The sequence below is a fragment of the Nelumbo lutea genome, chromosome 2, assembly GCF_056320005.1.
Source record: "Nelumbo lutea isolate HS-2025 chromosome 2, American lotus-T2T, whole genome shotgun sequence".
Taxonomy (NCBI): domain Eukaryota; kingdom Viridiplantae; phylum Streptophyta; class Magnoliopsida; order Proteales; family Nelumbonaceae; genus Nelumbo; species Nelumbo lutea.
The window spans coordinates 102,401,396-102,417,870 of NC_142685.1; the positions used below are offsets into that span (position 1 = coordinate 102,401,396).

Genomic DNA, 16,475 nt, shown 5'->3' on the forward strand with positions numbered 1-16,475 from the left:
GTTAAAAGAAATAACAGATTCATCGCATACGAAAAACTGGAGAATGGTCTATGTTCTACATCATTCTCTAGAAACTAACATAATCGAAACTACGTCGGCTGAAATCCCCAAGAAGAGAGCCCATGATACAGTTAATCCCACGTGTCTGTGGCATTACCGACTTGGCCACATCGGTGTTGACCGAATCATAAGGTTAGTAAAGGATGGTCCTTTGGATTTTCTAACTGTAGAAGATCTTCCCACCTGTGAGCCTTGCCTATAAGGCAAGATGACGAAACGGCCATTTAACGGTAAGCCTGAAAGATGTGCAGGCACACTTGACCTAATACATACTGATGTATGTGGTCCCCTGAGTGTTAGGACACGAAATCAACATGTGTATTTCATCACCTTCATAGATGATTTCTCACGATGTGGTTACGTGTACCTAATGATACACAAGTCTGAATCCTTTGAAAAGTTCAAAGAGTTTAGACAAGAGGTCGAGAAACAGTTAGGGAGAGAAATTAAAACCCTTCAATCAGATCGATGTGGCAAGTAACTCTCTGATGAATTCATGGACTACTTAAAAGACAATGGGATAATATCACAATTAGCTACTCCTGCTACACCACAACTTAACGGTGTTTTAGAGAGGAAGAATAGGATCTTATTGGATATGGTCCGGTCGCTTCTCATACACTCAGAGTTACCCACATCCTTTTGGAGTTACGCATTAGAGATTGCGATTTATGTGCTGAATCGGGTTCCAACCAAATCGGTTCCGAACACTCCATATGAACTTTGGACTGGAAATAAACCAAGTGTTAGACACTTGAAGATTTGGGGTTGTCCAACACACGTTAAAAGAACGAGTGGAGACAAGTTGGAATCCAAGACCAGTTGCCTATTTGTAGGATACCCAAAAGGCTCTGTAGGTTTCCTTTTCTATGACCCAAGTGAGCAAAAAGTGTTCTACAGTCGAAATGCCCAATTCTTGGAGACCAATTACATCCTAGACACCCATCGTCAGGAAATTGTTTTTGATGAGGAGAGATCAGGAGCAGTGGGAGATGTCCCACAAGTTCCAGGTAATAACCAACCGAGAAGATCCACTCGGGTATCTAGGCCACCAGTCCGTTATAGTTATGACCAGGATAGTTACCTGGTGGAAACCTTGACTAGTGAGGAAGATCCCGTGACTTGGGTAGCAACTCCTAATGGGATTAGGAGCTGATCCCTTTAAGTCTAGAAAAGGAGGAGGGGGCGGCAGCCTTTAGACATGCAATGCAATCCAGAGATCCTTGTTTTCAGAGTTGAGATTAATAGAAGAGAGAATTCTGCACCTTGCAATTACTCTTTTGCCGCCTCCTTCCTATAGCCGCCTACAGCAGTTCGATCTCCAGTTTTTGGGAGAAATCAAGATTTGATCTTGATACCAATCTTTTGGAGAAAAGATTGGTGGGAGTTGTATTCACAAGCCGTCCAATTGATTTTTGCGAACGGTCAAGTTCTTTTGGAAGAACACTGCTGATTCTGCTCCATCCTGCATTGTGTCATCTTCAATAGGAACAAATTTTGGATCCTTCCTTGGGCGTGAACAGGTATTATCCCTCCCTACTCCTTTTGGTTCAGATCTGGTTCAGTTAATGGTTCAAGAATGATCTTTGAAAATGTGATTTTCTAAATGGGGAATTCGATTCCCAGTTGAAGGGAGAGAAAAATTTTTGAAATTCGCCCCCTTTATTCCGCAATCTTTGGGCGTCCATGTGATGGATTTCCTATCCTTCACGGGAGACAGGGCTTTTGAGGCCCGAAGGAGGGATTTTCAAGATTGGGAGGATAAGAACTCCCTAGCCCACTGCTATGTCATTGCCTCCCTGGACAATCCAATACAGAGGCAGTTTGATCAGATCGAACTAGCCAATGACATATTGGATAGTCTAAGGACAATGTACGAAGAGCAGAATCGTTCTACTCAACAGAAGGTCTTGAAGTTGTTCATGACCGCGTAGATGTGCAAGGGGCAGAAGGTATGATGGGCTATATCAACAAACTGGAAGCTCTTGGATCCGGGCTAGATCTTGGCACGCAAGTGGATGCCATCCTTTACTCTTTGCAATATTCCTTTAATCCGTTCATAATGAACTATAATATGAAGAAGCTGAATGTCAGTGTCCAGGAACTCAGCAATATGTTGCAGAGGGCTGAGGATTTGATTAAGAAGGATGAGCGTATGGCTATGCTTGCTGAATAGCAAATTGGGCAAGAAAAAGAGGATGGCAAAGAAGCCTTAAAAGAAAGCTACCAAGCCCAAGAAGTAGAAGAAAAACAAGGCATCTGATGCCTGTCACTTCTGTAAGTAGACCGACCACTGGAAGAGGAACTGTCCTGCCTACTTGGAATCTAAGAAAGGTAAACTCGAAACTTGTGTCATAGAGACTAATATGTTAGTGACTTCTGTGTCCTGGTGTGTTGACTCCGGGGCTTCAACTCATGTGTGTAATTCACTGCAGGGGTTCAAAGTTAGCAGAAGGCCGAGTGAAGGAGAAGTGACACTCTTCTTGGGAACGACTGCAAGTGTTGCAGTTGCGGCAATAGGAACCGTAGAATTAGTCTTTAGAGAAGGAATGCTTGTACTTAAAGATTGTCTTTATGTATAGAATTTAAGAAGAAATTTGATTTCTGTTTCTAAACTATGTGCTGATGGATATACTGTTTATTTTAGTAATATGATTACTATTAAACAGAACAACAAATTCATCGCATATGGGGAATTAGAGAACGGTCTCTATGTTCTACATCCTTATCTAGAAACTAACTTAACCGAGACTACGTCGGTCGAAAACCCCAAGAAAAGAACTCGCGATACATTTAATCCCACGTGCTTGTGGCATTACCGACTTGGCCATATCAGCATTGACCGAATCACAATGCTGGTTAAGGATGGTCCTTTAGATTTTCTAACCGTAGAAGATCTTCTCACTTGTGAGCCTTGCCTCCGAGGCAAGATGACAAAACGACCATTTAATGGTAAGCCTGAAAGATGTACAGGCACACTTGTGAAAGAATGGTAGGATCCATCTAATGGACGCCATGAATGGTGCGGAATGGGTGGGCAAATTTCAAAAATTTTCCTACCTTCTTCCAACTGGGAATCATATTCCCTAAATTTAGAATACATTATTCAAGGATTCTACTTGAACCATAATCAAACTAGATCTGAACCAAAAGGAAACAGGAAGGATTATACCTGATCCGGAGAAACAATATCTCCCAAAGTTGGTGTTCACGCCCAAAGAAGATTCCAAGATCCGCTCCTGCTGAAGATGACACAACTGTTGATGGAACAGAACCAGCAGGGTGCGTCCTACACACTCGATCCTTCGCAAGAATCCTCTGGAAACTCTGAACACTGAATCTTTCTTAGTCTTTCCTGCAAGACTGATGTCAAGAACTGATTTCTTGACTTCCTATTGCTGTAAAGATCCAATCTTGCAACAGGGAAATGGTGGCTGCTGGAGGAAAAATCCAGGGACGAAGAGGGCTGAACTATGTCTCTTCTCTCTGGAGTTTATGTGAGATCAAATCTCAATTCACAGGAGGTATCTCTTGCATACCAACCCTAGTTCGAAATCTAATATTTCTGTTAGGGTTTTCTCTTCTTTCTTCTTGATTAAGAAACCTCCCAATTGGGAGTTATCCCAATCCAAATCATTATTTGGATAGAGGATAATCTTAATCCTATCTTCAGATTAAGTTAGTTTTCTCCTGATCTTATCAGGAGGTTACCAGATTAAATCTGATTTGAATTTGGTCTCCTAGAGTGGATAAGGGCATAAGCCCAATCCTTTTAACTAACATTAATCTCAGATTCGCCCCATGAATGGGTGATCATATCAGCCCAGTTCGAAATGAGCTTTTGGCCCATTAAGTGTTCAGTGTTTAACTAGTTTCCAATCTGCTGCCCAGTTGGGTTTCTTTGTATGGCGTGGGACCCAAGCATTGATCTATACACCAGCCACATGGGTTCGGCCCAGCCTTTATTATAAGGCCCAACCGAATTCACTGAAAACCTCAGTAAACCCCTAAGCCCATCAGATGGACCCTATGGGCCCAACACTTACATTAAGTGGTCGCTGGGCCAAGCCATCTTATAAAAACCCAGGGACTGTAGGCAGGTGCAAGATTAGCCCATCAAGCATTATCCTAAATGGTCTTACACTTAACCTCTCAGCCCATAATGATCAAGCATTGCCCGACAAGAGAAGACCTCTCCCTCGGCTGCAAGGAACAGTGCCGCACTCTCTACTCACATGGATCCCGGGAATTAAAACCATTTGCAAATCTTTTTAAAACCGTACATACACATTTATATATATATATATATATATATATATATATATATATATATATTAATTTTGCAAAACAAAATTCGAACGATTGAAATCAACTGCCGGCAGTTTGGTTTCCATCAGAGAGAGTGCATTCCCGATCATTACCATTGTCCGACAAAGGGGCTGATCCTATCACTATGATCACTCACTCAGATGAATTCTAAGATTGCCCCAACATGTCTAGGTTTTGACCCCCACTAAGGATCTCACTGATTGACATATCAAAGACAGCCCGATCCGACACCTAGTGAAGTGTCATAATCGAGTCCAAGGGTCAGGTGTAACTTTTCAGTTTTGCCCATCTGTCTCCAAGGTCTAGTGCAATACTGGAAATCTAGTCCGGTTCAAGGGTTCAATATCTCTCAATGGAGGTGTTCATGCCCAAGGAAGGATCCAAAGACTGCTCCCACTAAAGATGGCGTAGTGCAGGGTGGAGCAGAATCAGCGGTGTTCTTCCAAAAGAACATGATCCTTCTCAAGAATCACTTGGATGGTTTGTGAATACAACTCCCACTAATCTTTTCACCAAAAGATTAGAATCAACATCCAATCTTGAATCTCTCCCAATAACAGGAGATCAAACTGCTATAGGTGGTGGCTACAGGGAGGAGGCGGCAAGAGAGTGTTTGTAGGGTGCAGTTTCTCTCTTCTGTGATTTCAGCTCTGAAGACAAGGATGTTGATTTCTTGCTAAAGGCTGCCGCCCCCTTCTTCTTTTGTTAAACCTAAAGGATCAGCTCCTAATCCTATCAGGAGCTGCTTGTCCAAATCATATTTGAATCAGCCTTCCTTTAGGTGATAAGGATAAACCCTTATCTTATCTGTAGATTAGATCAGCCATCTCCTAATTTGATTAGGAGGCTTCCAGATCTAAATCTCATTTAGATCCATCTCAGAATTTGCCCCTTAAATGACTAATCAAATTAGCCTGGTTCGAAATGGGCTTAACGCCTATTATGGTTATGTATTCATTTAGCCTTCCAAACTGCTACCCAGTTGGGCTTCCTTGTATGGCGTGGGACCCAAACATCAGCCACATGGGTTCGGCCCAGCCTTTGTTACAAGGCCTAGCCGAATACACTGTTATGGACAGTGCACCCCTGAAACCCATCAGATGGGCTCTATGGGCCCAACACATACCCTAAGTGGTCCCTGGGCCAAGTCACCTTGTAACACCCAGAGACTGTGGGCAGATGCAAGATTAGCCCATCAGGTATTATCCTCAATGGTCTTACACTTAACCTCTCAGCCCATAATGATCATACACTGCCTGACAAGAGAGGACCTCTCCCTCAGCTGCAAGGAACAATGTTGCACTCTCTCTGGTATGGATCCCGAGAATTATAACCTTTTGCAAATCATTTCAAAACCATAATATGTATACTTTTATATCTCATATAAAATATATTTTGCAAAACCAATCTCAATGATTGAAATCGGCTGCCGACAGTCTTGGCTTCTATTAGTGAGAGTGCATCCCCGATCATTACCTTTGTCCGACAAAGGGGCTGATCCTGTCACTATGATCACCCACTCAAATGAATTCTCAGACTATCCCAACATACCCAGGTTTTGACCCCCGCTAAGGATCTCACTGAATGGTACATCAAAGACAGCCCAATCCGACACGTAGTGCAGTATCGTAATCGAGTCTAGGGGTCGGGTGTAACTTTCCAGTTTTGCCCATCAATCTCCAAGGTCCAGGGCAATACTGGAAATTTGGTCCAGTTCAAAGATTCAATTAATCCTACCCAGGTTTTGTATGCCCTTAGCTCCAATCCGATTTGATGTACTTTTGACATTTAGTGTAAATAAATAAAGTATATGTTTGATTCATGTTATGTGGTATATTTCTGTGTAGGACCCTTAAACTGGACACTTAGTGAGACTCGTGTTAGTTTAGAACATTCGCAGTCATTGGATAAGTCTGGGGAGATTTATCCTGCCATGGCTGACACTGGTGTGCCACCAAGTGTTGGAGTGGCTTGTCTCGGCCGCCAGGGTAAAACCCAAGGCCCGTGTAGTGTGGGATTACTTGAATCCTTGAACCGGACCAGATTTCTAGTATTGCCCTGGACTTTGGAGATAGATGTGCAAAATTGGAAAGTTACACCTGACCCCTATACTCGTTTATGATACTACACTAGGTGTCGGATTGGGCTGTCTTTGATATGCCAATTAGTGAGATCCTTAGCGAGGGTCAAAACCTGGCTATGTTGGGACAGTCTGAGAATTCATCTGAGTGGGTGATCATAGTGACAGGATCAACCCCTTTGTCAGACAAAGGTAATGATCGGGAATACACTCTCTCTGATGGAAACCAAACTAGTGGCAGTTGATTTCAATTGTTGGAATTTGTTTTGCGAAATTTATATATATGATATATAGATATGTTCGGTTTCAAATAGTTTGCAAATGGTTTTAATTCTTGGAATCCATGTGAGCAGAGAGTGCAGCACTGTTCCTTGCAACTGAGGAAGATGTCATCTTTTGTCGGGCAGTGCTTGATAATTATGGGCTGAGAGGTTAAGTGTAAGGCCATTTAGGGTAATGCCTGATGGGCTAATCTTGCATCTGCCCACAATCCCTGGGTTTTTATAAGATAGCTTGGCCCAGGGTGAAGGGATGGGATATCTTTTGTACGGACGCCTAAATCTTGCGGAAGAGACTGAGAAAATTTCAAAAAATTTCTCCCATATCTGCTTGGAATCAAATTCCCTATTTTAGAAAATTCAAAAATTTCAAGGATCTATCTTGAACCAAGAACCGAACTAAATTTGATCCAAAAGCAGTAGGAGAGGGACATACCTGATACGTAGAAATAATATCTCCCAACGAAAGTGTTCACGCCCAAGGAAGGATCCAAAGACTGCTCCCACTGAATATGGCGCAGTGCAGGGTGGAACAAAATCAGTAGTGTTCTTCCCAAGAATCTTATCCTTCGCAAGAATTAGCAGGATGGCACGTGAGCACAGCTTCCTATCAGTCCCTTCACAAGAAACTGATATCAAGATCCAATCTTGATTTCTCCCACTGAACTGGAGATCGAACTGGAGGTGTGGCAGCGGTAGGAAGGAGGCGGCAAGAAAGGATTTGCCGGGTTACTGAATTATTTCTTTTGTGATTTCAGCTCTGAAGAGAAGATGTGTTGTTGAACATCAACCTCTAAAGGCTGCCGCCCCTCCTCCTTTTATATCATTAAAGGGATCGGCTCCTAATCCCATTAGGAGTTGCTGATCCAAATCATATTTGGATCATAATTCCCTTTAAGTGATAAGGGTAAACCCTTATCTTATCTGTAGATTAGATCAACCATCTCCTAATCCTTTTAGGAGGTTTCCAGATCTAAATCTCATTTAGATCTTGGACTCTCTAAGTGGATAGGGATAAGACCCTTTCCTATCAGCTGATTTAATCCCGGATCCACCCCTTATTTAACTGATCAAATCAGCCCAGTTCGAAATGGGCTTTAGGCCCATTAAGGACATGTACTCACTTAGCCTTCCAAACCGCTGCCCAGTTGCTTCCTTGTATGGCGTGGGACCTAAACATTGATTTATACATCAGCCGCATGGGTTCAACCCAGCCTTTGTTACAAGGCCTGGTTGAATACATTATTATGGACAGTGCACCCTCTAAAGCCCATCACATGGGCTCCTAATGGGCCCAACACTTACCTTAAGTGGTCCCTAGGCCAAGTCACCTTGTAACACCTAAGGACTGTGGGCAGATGCAAGATTAGCCCATAGGGTTGTTCATAAGAAGGCCCAACCCGACCAAACCGACCTACCCAGACCGACCCAACCCGAGTCGGTTGGGTTTTGATCAGCACGGGTCGGTTTCCATCAGGTATTACCCTCAATGGTCTTACACGTAACCTCTCAACCCATAATGATCAAACACTTCCCGACAAGAGAGGACCTCTCCCTCGGCTGCAAGGAACAATGCTGCACTCTGCTCACATGAATCCCGGGAATTAAAACCTTTTGCAAACGTTTTAGAAACCGTAACATATATAAGTATATTAGTATATAAATATATTTTGCAAAACAAAATTTCAACGATTGAAATCGGCTGCCGGCAGTCTTGGTTTCCATTAGAGAGTGCATCCCCGATCAATACCTTTGTCTGACAAAGGGGCTGATCCTGTCATTATGATCACCCACTCAGATGAATTCTCGGACTGTCCCAACATATTTAGGTTTTGACCCCGCTAAGGATCTCACTGATTGGCATATCAAAGACATCCCAATCCGACACCTAGTGAAGTATCATAATCGAGTCTAGGGGTCAGGTGTAACTTTCTAGTTTTTCCCATCAATCTCCAAGGTCCAGGGCAATACTGGAAATCTAGTCTGGTTCAAAGATTTAACTAATCCTACACTGCATGTGCCTTGGGTCTCACCTTGGCAGTTGAGACAGGCCACCCCAGCACTTGGTAGCACACCAGTGTCAGCCTTGGCAGGGTAAATCTCCCCAGACTTACCCAATGGCTGTGAACATTCTAAATTAACACGAGTCTCATTAAGTGTCTAGTTTAAGGGTATTACATAGAAACACACCACAGGAACATGAATCAAATATGTACTTTATTCATTTACAATAAATTCATAATATATATCATTCTGATTGAAGCTAAGGGCATACAACTGTCTAACAACTCTCACTTGCACTTAGGTCCAATCTGATGTAAGCCGGAGTCCCATACTTTCCACGTGTTTCTCAAACCCTTTCTGTGCCAGTGGCTTAGTCATCGGGTCTGCTACATTCTCTGCTGAGGCTACCTTCTGAATCAGGACGTCCCCTCTACCAACAATCTCTCGCAGTACATGGTACTTCCTCTCGATGTGCTTCGACTTCGAGTAGGCTCGAGGCTCCTTAGCCTGAGCAGTTGCTCCAGCGTTGTCACTCAACAACGGGATGGGTGATGTGCTAGACGGAACTACTCCCAATTCGTGAACGAACTTCTTTATCTACACGACTTCCTTGGTAGCTTCACTTGCGGCAATGTATTCGGCTTCGGTTGTGGAGTCTGCCGTGGACCCCTGTTTGCTAATTTTCCAACAAACAACACACGATTCTATCGTGAAAACATATCCAGATGTAGACTTTCTATCATCTGGAAATCAGCATCAGTATACCCTTGGATCTGTAGAGAGCTACCATCAAACACCAGACAAAACTCTTTTGTCCTTCGAAGGTACTTATGTATGTTTTTCACAGCGTTCCAATGCTCCTGTCTTGGGTTGGTTTGAAATTTGCTTACCACACTTACTGCCTGAGCAATGTTAGGACGAGTGCATGGCATACATGATGCTCCCTACGGCAGAGGCATAGGGAATGTCCTTCATGCCCTCAATCTCCTCAGAGGTCTTGGGAGATATCTTCTTGGAGAGAGTGACTCCGTGCCTGAAAGGAACATTTCCTTTCTTGGAGTTCTCCATGCTGCATCTCTTGACAATCTTGTCAATGTAAGTAGATTGGGATAATCCTATTATCTGCTTCGATCTATCTCTATAGAGTTGAAGACCCAGTATCTAGGATGCTTCTCCAAGATCTTTCATGGAGAATTGCTGTGAAAGCCACACTTTCACCGTAGTCAACATTCCTACATCATTCCCAATGAGTAGAATGTTGTCTACATATAGATCCGGGAATGTAACCTTATCCCCACTGGACTTCCTGTAAACACAGGGCTCATCCAGATTTTGCTCAAAGTCAAACTTTTTGATAGTAGAATCGAACCGGATGTTCCAACTCCTAGAAGCTTGCTTAAGTCCATATATGGATCTATTCAATTTACATACCATGTGTTCCTGACCCGTAGGTATGAAACCTTGCGGTTGCTGCATATAGATATTTTCAATAAGATCTCCATTCAGGAACGCAATTTTGACATCCATTTGCCAAATCTCGTAGTCATGGTATGCTGCTACAGCTAGCAGGGTCCTAATGGATTTAAGCATGGCCACAGGCGAAAAGGTTTCCTAATAATTGATGCCCTCTTTCTAAGTATACCCTTTCGCCACCAGACAAGCTTTGTATGTTTCAACCCTGCCATCGGGGCCCTTCTTTCTCTTATTGATCCATTTGCAACCAATTGCTTTGACCCCAGGGGGCGGATCTACTAGATTCCAGATTCCATTGGCCTCCATCGAATCCATCTCAGCTCTCATGGCATCTACCCACTTAAGGGAGTTTATGTCCAACATAGCTTCCGCATAAGTCACGAGATCCTCCTCACTAGTCAAGGCTTCCCCCAGGTAACTATCCTGGTCATAGCCAAAACAGACTGGTGGCCTGGACACCCGGGTAGATCTTTTAGGTGTGTTACTACCTGGAACATGTGAGACACCTCCCACTACATCTGAGCTCTCCTCATCAAGAACAATTTCCTGACGATGATTGTTCAGGATGTAATCGTTTTCCAAGAACTGTGCATTTCGACTACAGAACACCTTTTGCTCACTTGGGTCATAGAATAGGTAACTTACAGAGCCTTTTGGGTAGCCTACGAATAGGCATCAGCTGGTCTTGGATTCCAATTTGTCCGGATTCGTTCTTTTAACGTGATCCGGACGACCCCAAACCTTCAAGTGTCGTACACTTGGTTTTTTTCCGATCCAAAGCTCATAGGGAGTCTTTGGAACTAATTTGGTTGGAACTCGGTTCAGCACGCATATCGTAGTCTCCGATGCGTATCCCCAAAAGGATGTGGGTAACTCTGAATGGACGAGAAGTGGCCGGACCATATCCAATAAGGTCCTATTCCTCCTCTCCGAAACACCATTAAGTTGTGGTGTAGCAGGAGGAGCCAACTGTGATACTATCCCATTGACCTTCAAGTAGTCATTGATTTCGTCAGAGAGATATTTGCCACCTCGATCTGATCGAAGGGCCTTAATTTCTCTCCCTAACTGTTTCTCGACCTCTTGTCTTAACTCCTTGAACTTTTCAAAGGATTCGGACTTATGTCTCATTAGGTACACGTAACCATAGCGAGAATAATCATCGGTGAATGTAATAAAGTACACGTGTTGGTTACGAGTCCTAACACTCAAGGGACCACATACATCAGTATGTATAAGGTCAAGCATACCTGTACATCTTTCAGGCTTACTATTAAATGGCTTCTTTGTCATCTTACCCTGAAGGCAAGGCTCACAAGTGGGAAGATCTTCTACAGTTAGAAAATCCAAAGGACCATCCTTTACCAGTCTTGTGATTCGGTCAATACTGATATGGCCAAGTCGGGAATGCCACAGGCACGTGGGATTAACTGTATCACGTACTCTTTTCTTGGGGTTATCAGCCGACGTAGTTTCGGCTATGTTAGTTTCTAGAGAAGGATGTAGAACATAGAGACCATTCTCCAGTTCTCCGTATGCAATGAATTTATTGTTTTTTTTAATAGTAATCGTATTACTGAAAAAGACAGAATATCCATCCGCACACAGTTTTGAGACAGAAATCAAATTTCTTCTTAAATTTTGTACATAAAGACAATCTTTTAGTACAATAGTTCCTTCTGTAAACTTTAACCTTATGGTGCCTATCGCCATAGCTGCAACGCTTGCAGAAGTCCCCAAGTAGAGCATCACCTCTCCATCATTCAGCCATCTGCTTACCTTGAACCCCTGCAGTGAGTTACATGCATGAGTTGAAGCCCCGGAGTCAATACACCAGGACGTAGAAGTCACCAACAAATTGGTTTCTTTTACACAAGATTCAAAATTACTTTTCTTGGATTCCAGGTACTAAGGAGAGTTCCTCTTCCACTGGCCGGATTGTTTGCAGAAGTGACGCATCCGATGCCCTGTCCTTCTGCTTCTTGGGCTTGGTAGTTTTCTTCGGAGGCTTCTTTGCCTTCCTCCTTTTCTTGCCCGATTTGCTAGCTTCAGCAAGCATAACCATAGGCTCATCCTTCTTAATTAAGTCCTCAGCCCTTTGCAACAATTTGCTGAGTTCCTGGACGCTGACATTCAGCTTGTTCATATTATAATTCATTATGAACGGGTTGAAGGAAGGTGGCAAAGAGTTCAAGATGGCATCTACTTCTGTGCCAAGATCTTGCCTAGATCCAAGGGCTTCCAACTCGTTAATGTAGCCCATCATCCGAAGACAATGGTCATGAACCTTCTGCCCCTTGGACATCTGTGCGGTCATGAACAACTTTGATGTAACGTTTCTGGTCACGTACCAATTTTTGTGATGTATCAATTTTTTTTGGCTAAGTACCTCATCATTTGACTTGCTCCTAGGGTGGTGGAGCTCCCTGGTGTAGCGCAACCCGACTGCCCTCTGCATGAAGTGATCTCCTCTCCTTTGTAGGTGGCGGAAGCTGAGGGACGTGCGAGAACTCCATCATTTCCTCCTCTTTGTAGGCGGCGGGAGCTGAGGAACCTGCGAGAACTGAATTAGAGGACTCGGGGGTGTTTACCCAGTGGGGACTCTCCGATGCCTAAGTTAGCATTTTGATTGCAGAGAGCTTGGAGAGAAATGAGAGAGCTAGAGAGCAGGGATTACCTCCATTTTTCCATTCCCTCCCCTTTGTCTTTGGGGGTCGGAGTCCTTATGTAGTGGTGTCCTATCAAATCAGGCGTAACAGCCTCTATCAAGTCAGGCGTAACTGCCTTTGTCTCTCTGCTGCAGCCGTTACTACCAGAGCTGAGGTGGCGGGTGTAGGCAATTGCTGCAGAGTACGGCTCTGCAAGTCAAGGGACAACTCTCAGGGCTGGCAGGCACGGCGCCGCCTAGCGAGAGACATGGGCGCAGGCCTCCGGATCTGTCAGGTACGGTTGTCACGTAGGAGATCTTCCTGTGATACGCCGAGCTGCCCCTAAGTGCCGAACTACCTATGCCGAGCTACCCTATAAGTGCCGAGCTGCCCCAAAGTGGCGAGCTCTTCATAAGACACCAGGCTGCCTACGGAGTGGCCAGCTGCCTATGGCGAGCTGCCAATGCCGAGCTGCCCCTAAGTGGCGAGCTCTTCGTAAGACACCAGGCTGCCTACGGAGTGGCCAGCTGCCTGTGGCGAGCTACCTATGCCGAGCTGCCCCTAAGTGGTGAGCTCTTTGTAAGACGCCAGGCTGCCTGCGGAGTGGCCAGCTGCCTGTGGTGAGCTGCCTATGCCGAGCTGCCCCTAGCTATACCGAGCTCCTCGAGCTATACCGAGCTACCCGAGCTGTGCCGAGCTGCCCGAGCTGGTTAGTTGTCAAGAGGCTGCACTTGGTTTGCATGAGGTGCCAGGTGTCACAATTTCACTGGAGGGCCAAATCCGCCCTCATCATTTGCCCGCCACTCCCGAGCTGAGAGTAACTCAGCGAAGGGAGTAGATTTCTTCTTTCGGCCCGTAAGTCAACGAGCTAGTAAGTGCTGATCCAATTCCTTAGGCTTTGGGAGCTGCCTGTATGTGGCGAGTTGCCTGTAAGGTGAGGAGGTCTCCGCCAGTTCAATAGTGTAGCCCTTAGGCTCTGGGGGCAACTTATAGTTCACTTTTGCTGATTTTACTCATGCTTAGGAAGCGACTGGGTATTTAGCAATAGTGTGGCCCATAGGCTTTGGAAGCGACTCGTAGTCCACTCTTCTTGACTTTGCCCATGCCGAAGAGGCAACTGGGTCTTAAGCAGTAATATGGCCCGTAGGCTTTGGGAGCGACTCGTAGTCCACTCTTCTTTGACTTTGCCCGTGCTGAAGAGGCGACTAGGTCTTAAGTAGTAATGTGGCCCGTAGGCTTTGGGAGCGACTCATAGTCCACTCTTCTTTGACTTTGCCCGTGCCGAAGAGGCGATTGGGTCTTAAGTAGTAATGTGGCCCGTAGGCTTTTGGGAGTGACTCGTAGTCCACTCTTTTTTGACTTTGCCCATGCCGAAGAGGCGATTGGGTCTTAAGCAGTAATGTGGCCCGTAGGCTTTGCCTGTGAGGTGCCGAACTGACCAGGTGCTGAGCTACCAGTGAGGTGCCGAGCTGACCAGGTGCTGAGCTGCCTGCGAGGTGCCGAGCTGACCAGGTGCCGAGCTAACAAGGTGTCGAGCTACCTGTAAGGTGCCGAGCTGCTGACTAGGTGCTGAGCTACCTGTAAGGTGCCGAGTTGACCAAGTGGGTGCCTTAGAGCTATGATTGCGCTGCATCAGCTTTGTAATGCCGGTCACCCACTCCTACAAGAAGCTACTAGGAGCTTGACCTTCGGGGGCAGCACTACTAACTTTAGGTCGCCAACTCACATGGGAGCCTTGGAAGGCTCGACCAGTAAGGGCGCCTATGTAGTCTGTTGGCCACCAACTCCTGCAGAAGCCACGAACAACTCCTCTTTGTAGGGGGGACCTTGCGAAGAGGACTGATGAGGCTTTATCCGAATTGAAGGTAAAGTTACTTAGTCTGTTAGCTCCCTGCATGGTTTTGAGTTCATAAAAAATGTAAACTATAGAGCGAGAGCTTCAATTTCTAAAAAGTGAGGACTTAGCTTTCTGGGAGAAGAGGACTTAGCTTTTGTAAGATGAGAACTTAGCTTTTGTAGGATGAGAACTTAGCTTTTTGTAGCGTGTTCCCACAGACGGCGCCAATTGATATAACTGTTTCTGGTCACGTACCAATTTTTGTGATGTATTAATTTTTTTTGGCTAAGTACCTCGTCATTTGACCTGCTCCTAGGCGACCTGTAACTCAAAGGGTGGTGGATCTCCTTGGTGTAACGCAACCCGACTACCCTCTGCATGAAGTGATCTCCTCTCCTTTGTAGGCGGCGGGAGCTGAGGGACCTGCGAAAACTCCATCCTTTCCTCCTCTTTATAGGCGGTGGGAGTTGAGGAACTTGCGAGATCTGAATCAGAGGACCCGGGGGCGTTTACCCAGCGGGGACTCTCCGATGCCTAAGTTAGCATTCTGATTGCAGAGAGCTTGGAGAGAAATGAGAGAGCTAGAGAGCAGGGATTACCTCCATTTTTCCATTCCCTCCTACTTGTCTTTGGGGGTCGGAGTCCTTATGTAGTGGTGTCCTGTCAAATCAGGCATAACAGCCTCTATCAAGTCAGGCGTAACTGCCTCTGTCTCTCTGCCGCAGCTGTTACTGCCAGAGCTGAGGTGGCGGGTGTAGGCGACTGCTGCAGAGTACCGCTCTGCCAGTCAAGGGACAACTCTCAGGACTGGTAGGCACAGCGCCGCCTAGCGAGAGACATGGGTGCAGGCCTCCGGATCTGTCAGGTACGGTTGTTAGGTAGGAGATCTTCCTGCGATACGCCGAGCTGCCCTTTGGTGCCGAACTACTGAAAGGATGAGAGATCCATTCCAAGGAGGCCCAAAGATTGCGGAATAAGGGGCGAATTTCAAAAATTTTTCTCTCCCTTCAACTGGGAATCGCATTCCCTATTTAGAAAATCATATTTTCAAGGATCGATCTTGAACCTTAAACTGAACCAGATCTGAACCTAAAGGAATGGGAGAGAATAATACTTGATACGGAGAAGTAATATCTCCCAACGAAGGTGTTCACGCCCAAGGAAGGATCCAAAAACTGCTCCCATTGAAGATGGCGCAGTGCAGGATGGAGCAGAATCAGCAGTGTTCTTCCCCAAGAACTCTGTCCTTCGCAAGAAACAACAGGATAGAACGTGAGCACAGCTTCCTTTTCAATCCTTTCTCAAAGAATTGATATCAAGATCCAATCCTGACTTCTCCCACAGCTGGAGATCGAACTGGCAAACAGGGCGGCAAGGGCAGGGAGGCGGCAAGAGAGTATTCGTAGGGTGCAGAATTCTCTCTTCTTGATTTCAGCACTAAAGAGGATCTGATGTGTTTCTTGGTCTCTCTCTCTAGGCTGCCGCCCCCTCCTTCCTTTTGTTAACTTGAAAAGATCAGCTCCTAATCCCATTAGATGTGCTTACCCAAATCATATTTGGATCAGCCTTCTCTTTTAATGATAAGGATAAACCCTTATCTTATTTGCAGATTAGATTAGCTTTATCCTAATCTTATTAGGAGGTTTCTAGATCTGAATCACATTCAGATCTGGACTCTCTGAGTGGATAGGATTAAGATCCTATCCTAACTGCTAATCCATCTCAGAATTCACCCCTTTAATTAACTAAATTAATAGCCCAGTTCG

General features: G+C 45.1%; 1 protein-coding gene across 1 annotated transcript in view; it reads left to right on the forward strand.

Annotated features, from left to right (window-relative positions):
* LOC148872387 (phenylacetaldehyde reductase-like) overlaps window positions 1-16,475 on the forward strand; it is a 105,716-nt gene that overhangs the window by 41,329 nt on the left and 47,912 nt on the right. The gene's annotated exons all lie outside the window — the stretch shown is intronic.